This window comes from Arachis hypogaea, chromosome 18 (genome assembly GCF_003086295.3).
Source record: "Arachis hypogaea cultivar Tifrunner chromosome 18, arahy.Tifrunner.gnm2.J5K5, whole genome shotgun sequence".
Taxonomy (NCBI): domain Eukaryota; kingdom Viridiplantae; phylum Streptophyta; class Magnoliopsida; order Fabales; family Fabaceae; genus Arachis; species Arachis hypogaea.
In genome coordinates, this window is record NC_092053.1 from 56533454 (window position 1) to 56554529 (window position 21076).

General features: G+C 38.8%; 1 non-coding gene across 1 annotated transcript; it reads left to right on the forward strand.

The window, feature by feature from the left end:
- Positions 1-20641: 20641 nt before the first annotated feature.
- Positions 20642-20745, forward strand: LOC112773824 (small nucleolar RNA R71). Its single transcript, XR_003188352.1, has one exon. It is a non-coding gene; the product is annotated as a small nucleolar RNA R71 (small nucleolar RNA).
- Positions 20746-21076: the final 331 nt, after the last annotated feature.

Consider the following 21076-nt stretch of genomic DNA (forward strand, 5'->3'; position numbering starts at 1 on the left):
GAAGGTTGTGGGAAAAAAGAAGGTTCATCATGTAGGAGAAGGTCCTCATATGTTGAAGGTGGTTGGTATTGATGAGAGTGTTGAGGTGGTGTGGGGTATTGGTGTTGGAATTGTAGTAGTTCTATGCGTGGTTCATAAGGTTGTTCATGAGGTACATAAGGTTAATGGTATGGTGGGTATAGGTTAGGCTCATGTGGAGGTGTTTGGTAATAGTGTGAGTGACTTGTGAGTAAAGTTGATCACAATGTTGAGGGTTTGGGTTGTATTGGTGTGCATCAAGAGGTGGGTAATGGCTAGAAGGATATGGAGGAGGTTGTTGCCAAGAGAGTTGCCTAGAGACATATGGCTCCTCACTCAATTGATCCCATAAACCATGATGCATTCCATCATTGAGGTTCTCACTTCCTGCAACATCATAACAACCAAACTCTAAGCCAAAGGGGGTGAGAATTCATAGAGCAAAAAGGAAATAAAAAACAAAAGCTACTAAGAGAAACTAAACAAACTCCTAACAACTAACAAAATCAAGCAAACAACAAAAAAGAAGCAAGCTATTTACATATTAACATATTTACAATAGTCAATAATAAGCACACATTGAAACTCCTTGGCAACGGCACCAAAAATTTAGTAGAGAGGATTATGCCAATTCAGAATTTAGACAAAATAGAATTTCTTTCGTTGCAAGTATAGTCCAAACCGGTAATGGATCCTCACATCAAAGTTTAAAATAATGATGTCACAATCCAAAACAAATATAAACCGGGAGTTTTAAATCCTGGATCTTTCTCCCTAGGAATTGCAATAGAGTGCTCAATTATTGGCTATAAGGGAATGGGGTTGATGGCAAGGAGCAAGAAATGTAAATAGCAAGAAAATAAATAAGCAAACAATAACTAAATATCAAAGCAATTAAATTCAAAGGCAATTAATCAAAGAAAAGTGAAATTCAAATGCTAAGAAACCTCTTGGAAAGGATTGAGAGTCAAGATTACCTATCCTAGTCATTGACTATAAACATATGATAATTATGAAGAGTTAATCCTACTTAGTCAACCCTAACATCGAGGATAAGTCAAATAAGCATAATTAATCTCAATCCACAAGTCCTAGCTAACTCTATTAATGGAAGACTGATACACCACTATTTTATGATATATTTTGGATTGAATTGAGTGGGTTGTGTCAACTATTCTCACACTTTTTCATGTAAATTGCATGTTTTTAAGTTTCCCTCCTAATTTTATGCTATGATTGAAACATGCCTCCTAGGCTTTAAAATTGTTAATTTTTAATTCTCCTTTATTACCATTCGATGCCGTGATATTTTTGTTATGTGTTTTCAGGTTTATAGGGCATGAATGGCTTAAAGGATGAAGATGGAGCATGTTAAAGTGGAAGGAACACAAGAAACTAAAGAGTTGAGAAGCGAGGAGCGATGCACACGCATGGCTGATGCGTGTGCGTGACCAGGAGTGTTGTTCGGCGACGCGTACGCGTCACGTACGCGTGGCCAGGTGCAAGGTTCAGCAATGCGTACGCGTGGCCGACGCGTACGTGTGACAGAGCGTCACGTGCTGCACTTAACAGAACTCACTGGGGGCCATTTCTGGGCTGATTTGGTCCCAAATTCAAGCCCGAAAACGCAGACTAGAGGCAGGGATAGAGCTGAGACTAAGGACACTTCACTTTCCACTTTATTTTTTTATTAGTTTTGAGTTCTAGATAGAAAAATTACTACTTCTCCTAGGGTTTTTGACTTAGTTTTTGCTTGGAATCGGATCTTGAGAGAGTTGCTACTACCTTCAATTGGAGTCAATTTCCTTCTAGTTTTCTGTTCTAATTTCTCTATTACTCTGTTCTATTTGATTATTTTGCATTCATGTTTGGATCTTGTCACTCTTAAATTTAATTAATGCAGTCAATTATTTTTATGTTTATTTTTATTGCTTGTTTGATCCTTGTTGATTAATTGTTAGTGCCAATTTTGATTTCATTAATTTATCATAATTACCATGTCTTTTATTTACTCCTATTATGTGTTTATGAAAATGGCATTCATGTTAATAGAGTAGACCTTCCAACTTAGCTTAGGGGTTGATTAGTTGGGGTCCCTTGAGTTGTGATACTCAAGTATTAATCTGTAATTGGACATTGATGGCTAGCTCATTTCTCACTAACTCTAGCCATTCTCCATGGAGTAACTAGGACTTATAAGTCAGAGTTAGTGACAACCACTTGACTTTTCTTCAATTGTTAGAGGATAACTAAGTCAGAGCAATGAACCTTTATTATTATACTTGGAAAAGGCAACAAGGATAGAAACCCCAATTCTCTCCCCTAACCAAGGCCTTTTATTTCAAATACATATCACCTCTTATTATTCATTCATTGCTTTAATTTATAGTTATTTATCTTTTCGTTCTTAAATTCAGAAAATATTCAAAAAAATCCTAACCAATAAATTGCATCCTATGTCAACTTTTAGGGAAATGACTTGGGATTCTTCTCCCAGTTATTTATTCTTAATTGTGATATATTCTAAATTGATAGTGGGAATTTTGTCGGTTAAGGCTGTACCTACAACGCTATTTTTATCAGAAATTCTTAACCGGCATTTTTCCTCCCATCAAAGACTTAGAGTTAGTGGAAACCAAATCAACTAACTACCCTAATATATCAATCAAAAATGGACATCAATGACTCAAGGTCACCCAAGTCCTCAATTTCAAGCCAAGAGTGAGGAAAAACTAAGTAAAAACTAAGCCAAGTATTTTTATCAAACACTTGGTGTGCATGAAAATAAAAGCATGTTAAATTGCAATCAAAATAAAATCTAAAGCTACCAAGTGCAAGAAAATAATAATAACAACTCAATTAAATAACAATAAGCAAAGAAACATTAAATTACATTAATAAAAAATTAAGATTTACAAGAGTGTTCATAAAATAAAAAGTGACATAAATGAGAAATTAAGAAGAAGAACTAAGAGAATTAAGACAATAAAGCATGAAAACAAAAATGAAACTATATTAAAACAAGAATTAGTAACTGAAATTAAAGAGAAATTAACTAAGAAAACCTAAATTCTAGAGAGAAGGGGAGCTTCTCTCTCTAGAAAATTAAGACATAAACATGAAAAATCTAAACCTAATTGCTCCCCCCTTGCCTCCTCTTAAATTAGGGTTGAAATAGCTTCAAAAATGAGTTGGATTGGGTTATGCAGGCCCAAAATTCGCTGCCAATGAATTGCATTAATGAGGTCACGTGCTGGCACCTGTGCATATGCACACTTTCTGATTTTTTCACTTGTGCGTACGCACACTTGCTGAAAAGCTCCAAACTCTATGTCTTCATGAATTCTCCACTTTTACTTGTTTTTTCTTCATTCTTTCAATCCAATCTTTGCCTTACAAGCCTGAAATTACTCAACAAACACATCAAGGCATCAAATGGAATTAAAATAAATAAAATTTAGCAACTAAGGGCCTAAATAGCATGTTTTCACTTTTGAGCATGATTTATGGAAAATTTACAAAACCAAGATATATCCTTGAATAAGTGTAGGAAAAGTTAATAAAATCCACCCAATTAGAGCAAATAAATACCATGAAATATGGATTTATCACTACTTGGGCTACAACCAAATCGCAGTAAATCCTTAGGATCAAGAAAAGACAGCGTTCACATGCCCATATGGAGTGTTCACTTATAGGAGGATGCCATTTGGCATCTACAATGCGCCAGCAACCTTCCAAAGGTGCATGCTCTCCATCTTCTCTGATATGGTGAAAAAATTCTTGGAGGTATTCATGGATGACTTCTCTATTTTGGCGATTCCTTGTATTCTTACATTAACCATCTAGCCCTGGTGCTGAAGCGTTGCCAAGAAACAAACCTAGTTCTAAACTAGGAGAAATGCCATTTTATGGTTACTGAAGTGATTGTTCTTGGGCATAGGATCTCGAACAAGGAAATAGAGGTTGACCAAGCTAAGGTGGGAGTAATTAAAAAATTACCATCGCCTATGAATGTTAAGGCAATTAGAAGTTTCTTAGGCCATGCAGGGTTCTACAGGAGGTTTATCAAGGATTTCTCTAAAATTGCAAAACCCCTGTGCAACCTTCTTGTCACAGACACACCTTTTGCTTTTGATGAGGACTACCTGCTAACTTTAAAGGCAAAGCTTGTCATTGCAACCGTCATTTCTGCACCCAACTGGGCCCTTCCATTTGAACTGATGTACGACGCCAGTAACTATGCTATAGGTGCAGTTCTGGGGTAGCGACATGGCAAGCTTTTGCACGTCATTTATTATGCTAGCCGCGTCTTAAATGATGCTTAGAGGAACTATACCACCACTGAGAAGGAACTACTAGTAGTTGTCTACACAATGGATAAGTTGAGATCTTATTTGATCGGTTCAAAGATCATTGTTTACACTGACCATGCGGCTCTAAAGTACCTCCTGACCAAGCAGGACTCTAAACCAAGGTTAATCAGATTGAGATCAAGAATAGAAAAGGATCAGAAAACCAGGTAGCTGATCATCTATCCCGAATTGAGCCTGAAGCAGGGATGACCATGCCCATCACTGAAGTATCAGAGATTTTCCTTGATGAGCAACTTTTTGCAATCTAAAAAGCACCGTGGTTCGCAGACATTGCAAACTATAAATAAATGAAGTTCATTCCAAAAGAGTATAGCAAGCAGCAAGTGTGCAAACTTCTGCATGATGCTAAATACTACCTGTGGGATGAACCTTACCTCTTTAAGAGGTGCTCGGATGGTATAATCCGACGTTGTGTCTTCGAGGAAGAAACCCAGCAGATTCTTTGGCACTGTCATGGCTCCGAATATGGAGGACTGGTGCACGAAATCGTGATTGTTCATTCCTGGGTAACGGCGCCAAAAACTTAATACGCACGTTCATACTCTTAGTTCTTTTTCACAACTTCGCACAACTAACCAGCAAGTGCACTGGGTCGTCCAAGTAATAAACCTTATCCTGGGTAACGGCGCCAAAAACTTAATACGCACGTTCATACTCTTAGTTCTTTTTCACAACTTCGCACAACTAACCAGCAAGTGCACTGGGTCGTCCAAGTAATAAACCTTACGTGAGTAAGGGTCGATCCCACGGAGATTGTCGGCTTGAAGCAAGCTATGGTCATCTTGCAAATCTCAGTCAGGCGGATTCAAATGGTTATGGTGAATTGATAGTTAAAATATAATTAAAATATAAAATGGGATAGAGATACTTATGCAATTCATTGGTGAGAATTTCACATAAGCGTATGGAGATGCTTTTGTTCCTTCTGAACCTCTGCTTTCCTACTGTCTTCATCCAATCATTCATACTCCTTTCCATGGCAAGCTATATGTTGGGCATCACCGTTGTCAATGGCTACATCCCGTCCTCTCAGTGAAAATAGTCCAAATGCGCTGTCACCGCACGGCTAATCATCTGTCGGTTCTCGATCATGCTGGAATAGGATCCAGTGATCCTTTTGCGTCTGTCACTACGCCCAGCACTCGCGAGTTTGAAGCTCGTCACAGCCATCCCTTCCCAGATCCTACTCGGAATACTACAGACAAGGTTTAGACTTTCCGGATCTCAAGAATGGCCGCCAATAATTCTAGCCTATACTACGAAGACTCTGATCGTAAATCAGGAGGCTAAGAGATATGCATTCAAGCTTGCTTTCATGTAGAACGGACGTGTTTGTCAGGCACGCGTTCATAAGTGAGAATGGTGATGAACGTCACATAATCATCACATTCATCATGTTCTTGTGTGTGAATGAATATCTTAGAGAAGAAATAGGCTTGAGTTGAATAGAAAAACAATAGTACTTTGTATTAATTCATGAGAAACAGCAGAGCTCCACACCTTAATTTATGGTGTGTAGAAACTCTACCATTGAAAATACATAAGAACAAGGTCTAGGCATGGCCGAATGGCCAGCCTCCCCAAATGGCATATGAATTCGAAAATAGGGAAGAAGACCCCTAGTACAATAGTAAAAAGTTCTATTTATACTAAACTAGTTACTAGGGTTACAGAATTAAGTAAATGATGCAGAAATCTACTTCCGGGCCCACTTGGTGTGTGCTTGGGCTGAGCATTGAGCTTTCATGTGTAGAGACTCTTTTGGAGTTAAACGCCCGGTTGTAGCCTGGTTCTGGCGTTTAACTCTGATTTGCAACCTGTTTCTGGCGTTTAACTCTAGAATAGGGCAGGGAGTTCGCATTTGAACGCCAGTTTGCGTCATCAAAACTCGGGCAAAGTATGGACTATTATATATTTCTGGAAAGCCCTGGATGTCGACTTTCCAACGCAATTGAGAGCGCGCCAATTGGGTTTTTGTAGCTCCAGAAAATCCACTACAAGTGCAGGGAGGTCAGAATCCAATAGCATCTGCAGTCCTTCTTCAGCCTCTGAATCAGATTTTTGCTCAAGTCCCTCAATTTCAGCCAGAAATTACCTGAAATCATAGAAAAACACACAAACTCATAGTAAAGTCCAGAAATGTGATTTTTATTTAAAAACTAATAAAAAATAATAAAAAGTAACTAAATTATACTAAAAACTATGTAAAAACAATGCCAAAAAGCGTATAAATTATCTGCTCATCAAGGACATTTTGGAGGAGAGCGAACAGCTACCAAGGTCCTTCAGAGCGGGTTCTACTGGCTAACACTCTTCAAGGATTCCCAAGAGTTTGTCCGCAGTTGTGACAGATGTCAACGAGCTGGAAATCTTCCTTATAATCACGAAATGCCACAACAAGGGATCGTGGAAATCGAGCTATTTGACGTATGGGGAATAGACTTCATGGGACCCTTTCCACCCTCTTACACGAACACATACATCCTTGTGGCGGTAGACTATATGTCTAAGTGGGTTAAAGCAATCACATCACCCACCAATGACACCCGAGTGGTGTTAAAATTCCTCCAAAAGTATATCTTCAGTAGATTCAGTGTCCCAAGGACACTGATCAGTAATGGAGGCACTCACTTCTGCAACAGACAGCTTGAATCCATCTTACAAAGTTATGGTGTCCGACACCGAGTGGCAACCCCCTACCATCCACAAACCAATGAACAAGCTGAAGTCTCCAAGAGGGAGCACAAACGAATTCTAGAGAGGACAGTGAGCACCTTCAGGATGGACTGGGCAAGGAGACTTGACGATGCTCTCTAGGCATACCGAATTGCATTCAAGACTCCCATCGGGATATACCCCTATTAGATGGTCTGTGGTAAGGTGATAAACCCCGATTTTGTGGTTTATCTTGTGCTTATTTTAGGGGATTTATTCACCTTTTCCCACATTTATTCAATGAAATAGCATGGTTTTGCAATTCTTCCTTGATTTGTGCTTAAATGTAAAAACATACTTTTTAGGCCCTTAAATTGGTGATTTTAATTCACCTTAATTCCATTCGATGCCTTGATGTATTTGTTGAGTGATTTCAGGTTCATAAGGCAAGTATTGGATGGAAGAAATGAGGAAAGAAGCATACAAAGTGGAGGATGCATGAGGAAACAAGAATTGGAAATGCATCGATGGGTGCCCAAGCATACAAGGTGCGCGCGAGCAAAAGTGACTTCGCATAGAGACGCGCATGCGTACACGACGCATCCGCGGGAATGAATAAATAGCCAATCGACACGCACGCGCAAATGGTGCGTACACGCCGATACTCGCACGTGACTCACTTAAAGGCAAAATGCTAGGGGCGATTTCTGTGCTGCCCAAGTCCAATTCTAACTTATTTCTGAGTGTATTTCATACAGAATTGAAGTCCAAGCAAGGAGGGAGCAATTGTTTTGGAGTTTTGGCTTCATGTAGCTTAGTTTCTAGAGAGAGAAGCTCCCTCTTCTCTCTAGAATTAGGGTTCTTAGGATATTTCCATCTTAGATCTAGGTCCAATTTCATGTTCTCATCTTATTTTCTTTACAATTTCTGGCTTCTACTCTTACATTCTCATGGTTTGTAGTGTTAATTTTACTTTCTTGTCTCTTTTATGTTCATGAATGTTCTATGTTGGATTTGGTTTACATTTAATGAAATTTGAGGTTTGATGTTTCCTTTATTGATGATTGAGTTGTGAATTTACTTTTCTTGCAATTGGTAGTTGGTAGATTTATCATTCTTGAACTTTTACCATGCTTTCCTTTTGTACCCACCAAGTGTTTGACAAAATGCTTGGTTGGGCTTTAGAGTAGACTTTGAGCATTCTTGGCTTGGAAAGAGTAATTAGGTAATCTTGAGTCATGAAAACCCAATTTAGATTGGTGATCTAGAGTTGTTAGTTAATATTATTTCCATTGACTCTAATCTCTTGCTAATTTAATTAGTGAGTTGATTGGAACATTTGGATTAAGATTAGCTAGTCTTGTTTGACTTTCTCTCATGGAAGATAACTTACACCTTCTTCCCATGTTGGAGATGACGAAATAAGATAAATTCTTGTTAATTATTGTTACTAGTGACTAGGATGGAAAGCCTATGATCTCAATCCTTGCCATGAATGTTTCTCTTTATTACTTGCTTTCTTTAATTTCTTGATTTACTCGTCTTGTCATTTAAATTCTTGCCCATTTAATTTCTTGCCCTCTTATCAATCAAACCCCCTTGCATCTTCATAGCCAATAATTGATCACTTCATTGCAATCATCGTGAGACGATCCGGAGTTCAAATACTCCGGTTAATTCTTATTTGGGTTTGTTATTTGTGACAACCAAATTTTTGATTTGAGGATTGTTTGTTGGTGTAGAACTATACTTGCAACGAGAATTTATTTGTGAAATTCTATACCACCACAACAATTCTCTTCATTAAAATGGCGCCGTTGCCGGGGATTGTAATGGTGCTATGTTATTGGCTATTGTATATATTGTGAATAGCCTGATTTTTTGTTTCCTTGTTAGTTTTTGCTGGTTGTATGGCTTAATTTTCTTTATTTCTTGTTAGCTTCTATTTTTATTTTCTCTGACATCATGAATTCTCATCACTTTGGCTATGAATGTAGTTCAGACTATGTTGTAGGAAATGGAAGCTTCAACGAGGATGTGCATCAAGGATTTGGAAGTCAAAGATGGGAGGAACCCTAAGCTTATGGGCAACCTTCTTGGCAACAACCTCCTCCAAACTCTTATGGGTATACTCCTAATCCTAATGCATACCAATCCAATGTGTGTGATGACCCTTATTGTGATTGTCAACCACAACCACCACATGCATATGAGCCCCTTCCTCAACATAACCCTCAACCACACTCACAAGCCTTCTACCACCACTCACCTCCATATTACCCCAACCCATACCCACCATATGAACCACCTTTCCAATACCAATACTCGCATGGACCACAAAGTTCACACGCACCACCGCAGAAATTTCATCAATATGAACCACCTTCCAATTACAACAACCTTCCCTCAAATAATGAACCTTCTCTTCCACCATCATCTCCCGATGAAGGCTGATAAACCATTATTTCATGGTTTATATTGTGTTTAATTGTGTGGTTTTATCAAATCTTTACCCACTTATTCATATGATTAACATGTATTTACAATTCCTTCCTAAAATTACTCCATGGTTGAAAACTTGCTTCCTAGAGAATTTTAATTATGTATTTTAATTCTCCTTTATTCCATTTGATGCCGTGATCCGTCTGTTAAATGTTTCAGGCTTTTTAGGGCATAAATGACTTGAAAATTGGAGAGGAGGCTTGCAAAAATGGAAGGAACACAAGAAATTGAGGAGATGACCAGCGAGAAGTAACGCGAGCGCATGGCTCACGCGACCGCGCGAAATAGAGGAAATTGCAGTGACGCGCTCGCACACCTGACGCGAACGCATGGATTGGAAACTGCACAAGTGACGCGAATGCGTGGACGACGCGCACGCGTGGCAAGGCAAAACGCTGGATGATGCGAACGCGTGGATGACGTGATAGCGTGATGTGCGCAATATGCAGAATTTGCAAAATTCGCTGGGGGCGATTTTAGGCCATGTTTTGACCCAGTTTTTGGCTCAAAACATGCAGAGATCAGGGAGACATTCATTCCGCATAATTTTTAGTTTTAGATCTGACTTTACTCCTCCTCTAGGTTTTCTCTCTACACATTCATAGTTCTTAGGATTTTGTTTTTATTGCTTTTTGGATTGGGATATTGAGAAGAGTTATTACCTCCGCCAAGACTTCATCATTCTAGTTTGTTTTCCTTACTTGTCACTTACTCTTTCATATCCTTAATTTATTCAGAGTTACTATTGGATTATGTTTAGAATTTATTAATACAAGAACTATTTTTATTTTTAATTGATCTTTTTTATTAGTATTTATCATGTCTTTCTTTATTTCCCTTTCTTATTTTATGAAGTTTACATTCATAATGAGCGAGTAGTTCCATAACTTGATTGGGAGTTGATTGAAAGGAGAACCTTGAGTTGGAATGTTCAAGAGTAAAATTGTAATTGGGTTTATTGTTGGATCGCCTTCTAGTCACTAACACTAATCCTTCCCAAGGGAGATGATTAGAACTTGTGAATAGAAATAGACTTCCAATTTTCTTGACTTTTCTTTACCTGGTAAAGGATGACTAAGCAGAACAACCTTCAATTATCAATTAATCTTGGGAGAACTCCAACAAGGATAGGCTTTCCAACTAATCTACTCCCGGTCAAGATTTTTATTTAAATTACATAAATTCTCCAAAGGGTGGCATCAATGCCATCACCCTAAGGTCCGGAACCACACTGCAAGAGAGGAATCAGGAGGAGCCAAACCCACCAGAACACGCCTCAGCTGAAGAGGTGGTGGAAGTAAAGGATGCTGAAGAGGAAGAGGACATACAAGACATGGTTGAAGAAGAAGAAGCTCAACTACAGAAAGAAGCACCAAAGGTTGTAGACGCTGCAGAAAACGCCCTCCCTATTCCATTTCCACAAATTGCAAGGAAGCCCAAAAAGCAAATGGAACTAGATCCCAAAATGGTAGAAATATTCAAAAAGGTTGAGGTAACTGTTCCCCTTTTTGATGTTATTCAGCAAGTACCTAAATACGCAAAGTTTCTAAAAGATTTATGTATACATAAATACAAAATTAATGAATTTGAAACTATTCCTTTAGGTAGTTCTATATCTGCTTTAATGGGAGGTATACCTGAGAAGTGTAGTAATCCAGGTCCATGTATGGTTAATTGTACTATTGGAGGTGTGATATTTTCTGACTGTATGTGTGATTTAGGAGCGTGTGTTAGTATAATGCCTTTGTCTATATATGATACTTTGAGGCTCCCTCCCTTGAAAAGGTCGGCAGCTCGTTTTGTGTTAGCAGATAAAAGCATTATTACAGTGGTTGGAATTGCTGAAGAAGTATTAGTGAGCATTAAGGGGCTCACATTTCCCATTGACTTCTATATCCTGGAAATGCCCCCTAACAACTCAGGAAGGCCATCGTCAATCCTGCTTGGAAGACCATTCCTGAAGACTTCAAAGTTCAAGTTGGACGCATTTTTCGGAACCTATTCTTTTGAAATAGATGGCAGAATTCAGCTTAAATGAAGCTATGAAGCACCCTCCGGATGATCATTCTATCTCCCAGTGTGACATCATAGATCAAACCGTGGCTAAAGTTCACCAGGAGGAATTAGAAGAGAAGTACATAGGACAAGGTCCAAGTGTAGGGACATTTTCAGAGGACAATGAGAGCACTGCACCATTATCACCAGCTCCGAATGATCCAGAGCCTGGCCATGAGCAGAAATTAGAATTAAAACCCCTCCCTCCACACCTCAAGTATGCTTATCTTGAGGACAAGCAGAAGTTTCCAGTTATCATTGCATGGGAACTCACTTCTCAACAAGAAGAACAGCTACTCAGTGTGCTGAGAAAACACAAGAAAGCAATTGGATGGAGCCTAGCAGATATAGTAGGCATCAACCCTCAAGTTTTTTAGCACAGAATATTCTTAGAAGAGGGAGAAAAGCCTGTCTGTCAATCTCAAAGAAGACTGAATCCCACCATCTTAGAAGTTGTCAAGAAAGAAGTGACCATGCTACTTGAAGCAGATATCATTTACCCCATCTCAGATAGCGAATGGGTCAGTCCAGTACAAGTGGTGCCCAAGAAGTCTGGAATCACAACAGTAAGAAATGAGCATGGAGAGCTTCTGACAACTAAACTGCAGAATTCATGGAGAGTTTGCATTGACTATAGGCGTCTCAACCAAGCCACTCGCAAGGATCATTACCCCTTGCCATTCATTGATCAGATGCTTGATCACTGGTGAGAGAACTTTTGCGTGGTCTAGAAATTTGCGGATAAATTCTCGTTGCAAGTATAGTTTCTAAACCTTCAAAAGTCCTTTCATACAAACTTTTTTGGTTGTCACAAGTAACAAACCCCTTAAAAATTGTTAACCGAGTATTCAAACCTCGGGTTGTCTTCTCAAGGAACTGCAGGGAAGTATGTTCTTATTATTGGCTATAAAGGTTGTAATCGGGATTTAGAAGATGAGAAGCAAGTGATTTAAATGGCAATTAAAATCAATAAATAACTGTAAAGCAACTTTTGGCAGGGTAAGAGAAATTGGAAGTCCAACTTGGTTATCCCTCTCAACAATAATGAAAGTTGAATCTTAATTCCTCTTAGTCAACCTTTAAAGCAAAGGAAAGTCAAGGGACTACTTAGTTTGACCTTCGAATCCTATTTATTTCCTAAGAAAAAGTTGGGATTATTGAAGTTCAGTTCAATTAGCAAGATAACGATTATCAATTATGCTGATTTTATAATATTGAGTTACTGATTTCTTAACCAAGACCAAAAGGGAAAAAAGTAAAATTGCTGGAATAAAAATGCCCTTAGATGGGAAGCGAAAATATCTTAATTCAAAGAGAACAATAATAAACTGAAATACCTCAAATAATCATTAATTCAAATCATAACATGGAAACGGTTCATAAGCCAATTTGGCAACATTTATAGATACGAATAAAAACATTAAAGTAAAAGTAGCATAGAAACATAGATTAAAGTAAATATTAAACCTGGATCGAGAGTCACTCTTAAAAACTAAGAGAAGTCCTAAATCCTAATCCTAAGAGAGAGAGGAGAGAACCTCCCTCAAAACTAAATCTAAATCATGGAAAGTGAAAAGTGGCAAGCTCTCTGAATGGATGCATTCCCCCACTTCATAACCTCTGGTCTATGCCTTCTGGACTTGGATTTGGGCCAAAAAGGGCTTCAGAATTCGCTATGAGCGTTTTCTGCAATTTCTGGTGCGTGGCCTCTATGACGCGTCCGCGTGGGTCACGCGGTCGCGTCATTCGGAGCTTTTCCTTGCCACGCGGTCGCGTCAGTCATGTGACCGCGTCACTGCTTCTTTGCGCTTGGCATGCGTCTGCGTCGCCCATGCGATCGCGTGGATGCTAATTTCTTCAGAAGCTCCGTTTTGTGCTTTCCTTCCAATTTTGTATGTTTCCTTTCCATCCTTTAAGTCATTCTGCCTTAGAAAATCTGAAACTACTCAACACACTAATCACGGCATCGAATGGAAATAAAGGTAATTAAAATAATTAATTTTAAAGCTTAGGAAACATGTTTTTCACATACATCACATAATCAGGAAGGAGAGTAAAACCATGCAATTAACATGAATAAGTGGTTGAAGGATTGAATAAATCACTCAAATTAAGCACAAAATACATCATAAAATATGGGTTTATCAACCTCCCCACACTTAAACAATAGCATGTCCTCATGCTAAATCCAAGGTAATAAGTAAGGTTAAAGTGATGGAATGTCATGCAATGCAACCTATTCTAAATGCAACTACCTAAATGAATGATGCATCATGCAATTCTAATTTATTCACTCATATATTAAGCTTACAGGTAGTTAAATTAATTCACATTCTCAAGGAGTCATATATGTATATATAGCCAAGCCTTGGATAATCAATAAGCACTTTTACAATTGAGATGGGAGAAGAAACATTTGCAAGACAATTAGATAATTCAAACAGAGATAAATGTTAATGAGCTATCCAACCCTCACTGGATTTGTGTTTACTCTCTAGTTACTCAGTGTTTATTGGGTTAATCACTCTATTCCTCTTTTTATTCTTCCTTTCTATAACTTTGTTCTTTATCTAACCAATCAACAATTATAGAGTACAGTCATACCAAAAATCATGAGGTCTTTAATTAAGGTTGTAATGCGACCAAGGTAAAGGTAAGGGTATATGTATAAGGCTAAGTGAGCAAATAAGTGAATCCTTAATTAGACTAAGATCTCACCTAACATACATACTTAGTAAAACAGAATTTCTTTACCTATTTTCCCATACTTTTCCCACTTTTGGATGTTACATGCTCATGTTTCAACTTTTGTTCTTATTCCATGTGCATTGTTTTTATTTTTGCATTTGGGGAATTCTTTTGTATCCCCTTTATTAAATACTGAAATTTTTTTTAACGCACATGGTAATTTAATCACTTTGATTTCTCATGAGCATGCTTCCCAAAAATTTCTTAGTTGAGTTATTTTATTCTTTTCAATTCTTCTACCTTTTGTTTTAATCATCCATGTTCCCAATAGGTTTCCCACATTTAAACTATTCATAATTTTCTATCTTAAGCTAACCAAGGATTCAACTTGGGATTTTATTTTGTTTTTCTGCTTAAGGCTAGTAGTGTGGCTGATAGAATAAAAGGGGATTTAAAGGCTCAAGGGGGCTAACAAGGGTGATGTGAAAGGTAGGTTATTTTGGGATAAGTGAGCTAAAATCAAATGATGGCCTCAATCACTCTTTTGGTATGTGTCTATATTCTATAATTGGACATATAGATTAAAACAAAGTAAAGAACATCAGAAACGAAAAGAAGGGTGAAACACACAGGAATAAAAATTATGGTTTAAATGTAACCATACAATTAAGCTCAAAACTCACAGGCTATGTGTTCTCTAGCTCAAAAATCATTTATCAGTTATGTATGTCATGCAGGTTTAGTTAAAAATTCTCACTATTCTCAATGTACAACTGGTACGCGGAATCGTGATTACACTTTAATTATGTAAAATTCATCACTCTTTCTTTCCCTGGCAATGGCCCCAAAAACATGGTGCCAATACCATGGTTCACAACTCCGTGTAACTGACCAGCAAGTGCACTGGGTCGTCCAAGTAATACCTTACGTGAGTAAGGGTCGAATCCCACGGAGATTGTTGGTATGAAGCAAGCTATGGTCACCTTGTAAATCTCAGTCAGGCGGATATAAAATAATAATGGAGTTTTTGAAATTAATGGTAAAATAGGGATAGAAATACTTATGTAAATCACTGGTGAGAATTTCAGATAAGTGAATAGAGATGCTTTCGTTCCTTTGAACCTCTGCTTTCCTTCTATCTTCATCCAATCAGTCTTACTCCTTACCATGGCTGGCTTTATGTAATGCATCCCATTGTCAATGGCTACTTTCGGTCATCTCTCGGGAAAATGATCCAATGCCCTGTCACGGCACAGCTAATCGTCTGGAGGCATCACCCTTGTCAATGGTTGCATCCTATCCTCTCAGTGAATAATATGCTAACATGCTCTGTCACAGCATGGCTATTCATCTGTCGGAATAGAATCCATTGATTCTTTTGCGTTCTGTCACTACGCCCAACAATCGCGAGTTTAAAGCTCGTCACAGTCATCTAATCATTGAATCCTACTCGGAATACCACAGACAAGGTTTAGACTTTCCAGATTCTCTTGAATGCCGCCATCATTCTAGCTTACACCACGAAGATTCCGATTAAGAGATCTAAGAGATATTCATTCTAGCTTGTTGCATGTAGAACGGAAGTGTTTGTCAGGCACGCATTCATAAGGGAGAAGGATGATGAGCGTCACATAATCATCACCTTCATCATGTTCTTGGGTACGAATGGATATCTTAGAAGCGAAATAAGATAAATTGAATAGAAAACAGTAGTACTTTGCATTAATCTTTGAGGAACAGCAGAGCTCCACACCTTAATCTATGGAGTGTAGAAACTCTACCGTTAAAAATACATAAGTGAAAGGTCCAGGCATGGCCGAGATGGCCAGCCCCCAAACATGATCTAAGATAGCATACAACTGATCAAAGATTTCAAACACAATAGTAAAAGGTCCTATTTATAATAAACTAGCTACTAGGGTTTACATGAGTAAGTAATTGATGCATAAATCCACTTCCGGGGCCCACTTGGTGTGTGCTTGGGCTGAGCTTTGAGTGTTTCACGTGTAGAGGTCCTCCTTGGAGTTGAACGCCAGCTTTTGTGCCAGTTTGGACGTTCAACTCTGGTTTTGGCTCCTTTTCTGGCGCTGGACGCCAGATTTGGGCAGAGAGCTGGCGTTGAACGCCAGTTTGCGTCGTCTAAACTTGGCCAAAATATGGACTATTATATATTGCTGGAAAGCCCTGGATGTCTACTTTCCAAATCAATTGGAAGCGTTCCATTTTGTGTTCTGTAGCTCCAGAAAATCCATTTTGAGTGCAGGGAGGTCAGAATCCAACAGCATCAGTAGTCCTTCTTCAACCTCTGAATCTGATTTTTGCTCAAGTCCCTCAATTTCAGCCAGAAAATACCTGAAACCACAGAAAAACACACAAACTCATAGTAAATTCCGGAAATGTGAATTTAACATAAAAACTAATGAAAACATCCCTAAAATTAACTAGATCCTACTAAAAACATACTAAAAACAATGCCAAAAAGCGTATAAATTATCCGCTCATCACAACACCAAACTTAAATTGTTGCTTGTCCCCAAGCAACTGAAAATAAAATAGGATAAAAAGAAGAGAATATACTATAAATTCCAACTATCAATGAAACATAGCTCCAATTAAATGAGCGGGACTTATAGCTTTTTGCCTCTTGAATAGTTTTGGCATCTCACTTTATCCATTGAGGTTCAGAATGATTGGCATCTATAGGAACTCAGAGTTCAGATAGTGTTATTGATTCTCCTAGTTCAGTATGATGATTCTTGAACACAGCTATTTTATGAGTCTTGGCCGTGGCCCTAAGCACTTTGTTTTCCAATATTACCACCGGATACATAAATGCCACAGACACATAATTGGGTGAACCTTTTCAGATTGTGACTCAGCTTTGCTAGAGTCCCCAATTAGAGGTGTCCAGGGTTCTTAAGCACACTCTTTTTTTGCTTTGGACCTTGACTTTAACCGCTCAGTCTCAAGTTTTCACTTGACACCTACATGCCACAAGCACATGGTTAGGGACAGCTTGGTTTAGCCGCTTAGACCAGGATTTTATTCCTTTAGGCCCTCCTATCCACTGATGCTCAAAGCCTTGGGATCCTTTTTATTTGCCCTTGCCTTTTGGTTTTAAGGGTTATTGGCTTTTTGCTCTTGCCTTTTGGTTTTAAGAGCTTTGGCTTTTTCTGCTTGCTTTTTCTTTTCTATTTTATTTTTTTTTTCGCCTAATATATTTTTTTTTTCTGCAAGCTTTGTTCTTTGCTGCTTTTTCTTGCTTCAAGAATCATTTTTATGATTTTTCAGATTATCAAATAACATGTCTCCTTATCATCATTCTTTCAAGAGCCAACATATTTAACATTCTTAAACAACAACTTCAAAAGACATATGCACTGTTCAAGCATTCATTCAGAAAATAAGAAGCATTGTCACCACATCAATATAATCAAACTAAGTTCAAGGATAAATTCGAAACTCATGTACTTCTTGTTCTTTTGAATTAAAACATTTTTCATTTAAGAGAGGTGATGGATTCATAGGACATTCATAACTTTAAGACAAATTTACTAACTACTAATGATCATGTAATGAAGACACAAACACAGATAACACATAACATAAAGAAAACGAAAAACAGAAGAAATAAGAACAAGGAATGAGTCCACCTTAGTGACGGTGGTGTTTCCTTCTTGAGGAACCAATGATGTCCTTGAGCTCTTCTATGTCTCTTCCTTGTCTTTGTTGCTCCTCCCTCATTGCTTTTTGATCTTCTCTGATTTCATGAAGGATGATGGAGTGCTCTTGATGTTCCACCCTTAGTTGCTTCCAATAATTGTGTGGGAGAAAATGTATCCCCTGAGGTATCTCAGGGATCTCTTGATTTGCAGTCAAATGTTCTACCACTGAGCTATAGACCCTTGATGGAAGCTTTTGTCTTCCCTTTCCTCTTTCTAGAGGTTTCTCTGGCCTTAGGTGCCATCAATGGTTATGGAAAAAACAAAAAAGCTATGCTTTTTTCCACACTAAACTTAGAATGTTGCTCGCCCTCGAGCAAAAGAAGAAAGAATAGAAGAAGAAGAAGAAGATATGGAGGAGATGGATGGATGTGTGTATTCGGCCATATGGGTGGGATTGGGTGGAAAAAGGGGTATTGAATTTTGTAGGTAAGTGGGATGTGAGTGGTGAATGGAAAACAGAAGGGATGATCATGAATGGAGAGAGAGGGTGAGGTAGGTGGGGATCCTGTGGGATCCACAGATCCTGAGATGATCCTGTGGGGTCCACAGATCTTGAGGTGATCCTGTGGTGTCCATAGATCCGGAGGTGTCAAGGATTTACATCCCTGCACCCATTAGGCATGTAAAAATGCTCTTGCACACAACTCTGGGCGTTCAGCGCCAGGTTGGTGCCCATTTTGGGCATTCAGCGCCAGAACCATGCTCTGTTCTGGCGTTGAACGCCAGGCATATGCTTCCTCCAGGGTGTGATTTTTCTTCTGCTGTTTTTGATTCCGTTTTCAATTTTTCTCTTTATTTTGTGACTCCACATGATCATGAACCTATAAAGACATATATCTAAGAAAAATATAGTTAGATAAATAAAAATTGGGTTGCCTCCCAACAAGCGCTTCTTTAATGTCACTAGCTTGACAGTGGGCTCTCATGGAGCCTCACAGATGTTCAGAGCATTGTTGAGACTCTCCAACACCAAACTTAGAGTTTGGATATGGGAGTTCAACACCAAACTTAGAGTTTGGTTGTGGCCTCCCAACACCAAACTTAGAGTTTGACTGTGGGGGCTTTGTTTGACTCTGCTTTGAGAGAAGCTTTTTCTGCTTTCTCTCCATGGATGCAGAGAGAGATCCTTGAGTTGTAAACACAAGGTTGTCCTTATTCAATTGAAGGATCAATTCTCCTCTGTCCACATCAATCACAGCTCTTGCTGTGGCTAGGAAAGGTCTTCCTAGGATGATGGATTCATCCTCTTCCTTTCCAGTATCCAGGACTATGAAATCAGCAGGGATGTAAAGGCCTTCAACCTTTATTAACACGTCCTCTACTTGTCCATAAGCCTATTTTCTTGAATTCTCTGCCATCTCTAATGAGATTTTAGCAGCTTGCACCCCATAGATTCCCAGTTTCTCTATTACAGAGAGGGGCATGAGGTTTATACCTGAACCAAGATCACACAAAGCCTTAAAGATCATGGTGCCTATGGTACAAGGTATTATGAACTTTCCAGGATCCTGTCTCTTCTGAGGCAATGTCAGTTGATCCAGATCACTTAGTTCATTGGTGAACAAGGGAGGTTCATCTTCCCAAGTCTCATTGCCAAATAATTTGGCATTCAGCTTCATGATTGCACCAAGAAACTTGGCAGCTTGCTCTTCTGTAACATCCTCATTCTCTTCAGAAGAGGAATACTTATCAGAGCTCATGAATGGCATAAGGAGGTTCAATGGAATCTCTATGGTCTCTAGATGAGCCTTAGAGTCCCTTGGTTTCTCAGAGGGACACTCCTTATTGATCACTTGACGTCCCAGGAGGTCTTCCTCATTGGGATTCGCGTCCTCTCCTTCCCTTACAGGTTCGGCCATGGTGCTTATGTCAATGGCCTTGCACTCTCCTTTTGGATTCTCTTCTGTATTGCTTGGGAGAGTACTAGGAGGGATTTCAGTGATCCTTTTACTCAGCTGGCCCACTTGTGCTTCCAAATTTCTAATGGAAGATCTTGTTTCATTCATGAAACTTACAGTGGCTTTGGATAGATCAGAGACTAAGTTTGCTAAATTAGAAGTATTTTGTTCAGAGTTCTCTGTCTGTTGCTGAGTGGATGATGGAAAAGGTTTATTATTGTTAAACCTGTTTCTTCCACCATTATTAAAGCCTTGTTGAGGCTTTTGATCCTTCCATGAGAAATTGGGATGATTTCTCCATGATGAGCTATAGGTGTTTCCATAAGGTTCACCTAAGTAATTCACCTCTGCTATTGCAGGGTTCTCAGGATCATAGGCTTCTTCTTCATAAGAAGCCTCTTGAGTACTGTTGGATGCAGCTTGCATTCCATTCAGACTCTGAGAAATCATATTGACTTGCTGAGTTAATATTTTGTTCTGAGACAATATGGCATTCAGAGTATCAACTTCAAGAACTCCCTTCTTCATAGGCGTCCCATTATTCACAGGATTCCTCTCAGAAGTGTACATGAACTGGTTATTTGCAACCATGTCAATGAGTTCTTGAGCTTCTGCAGGCGTTTTCTTTAGGTGAATGGATCCACCTGCAGAAGTGTCCAATGACATCTTTGATAGCTCAGATAAACCATCATAGAATATATCCAGGATGGTCCATTCTGAAAGTATGTCAGAAGGACACTTTTTGGTCAACTGTTTGTATCTTTCCCAAGCTTCATAGAGGGATTCACCATCTTTTTGTTTGAAGGTTTGAACATCCACTCTAAGCTTGCTCAGCTTTTGAGGAGGAAAGAACTTGGCTAAGAAAGCCGTGACCAGCTTATCCCAAGAGTTCAGGCTGTCTTTGGGTTGAGAGTCCAACCATATTCTAGCTCTGTCTCTTACAGCAAAAGGGAAAAGCACGAGCCTGTAGACTTCAGGATCTACTCCATTAGTCTTAACAGTATCACAGATCTGCAAGAATTCAGTTAAGAACTGAAAAGGATCTTCAGATGAAAGTCCATGAAACTTGCAGTTCTGCTGCATCAGAGAAACTAATTGAGGTTTCATCCTCCTTTCATTATTATTATTTTCGGCTGCCATCTCCTCTTCCTGTTCGAAA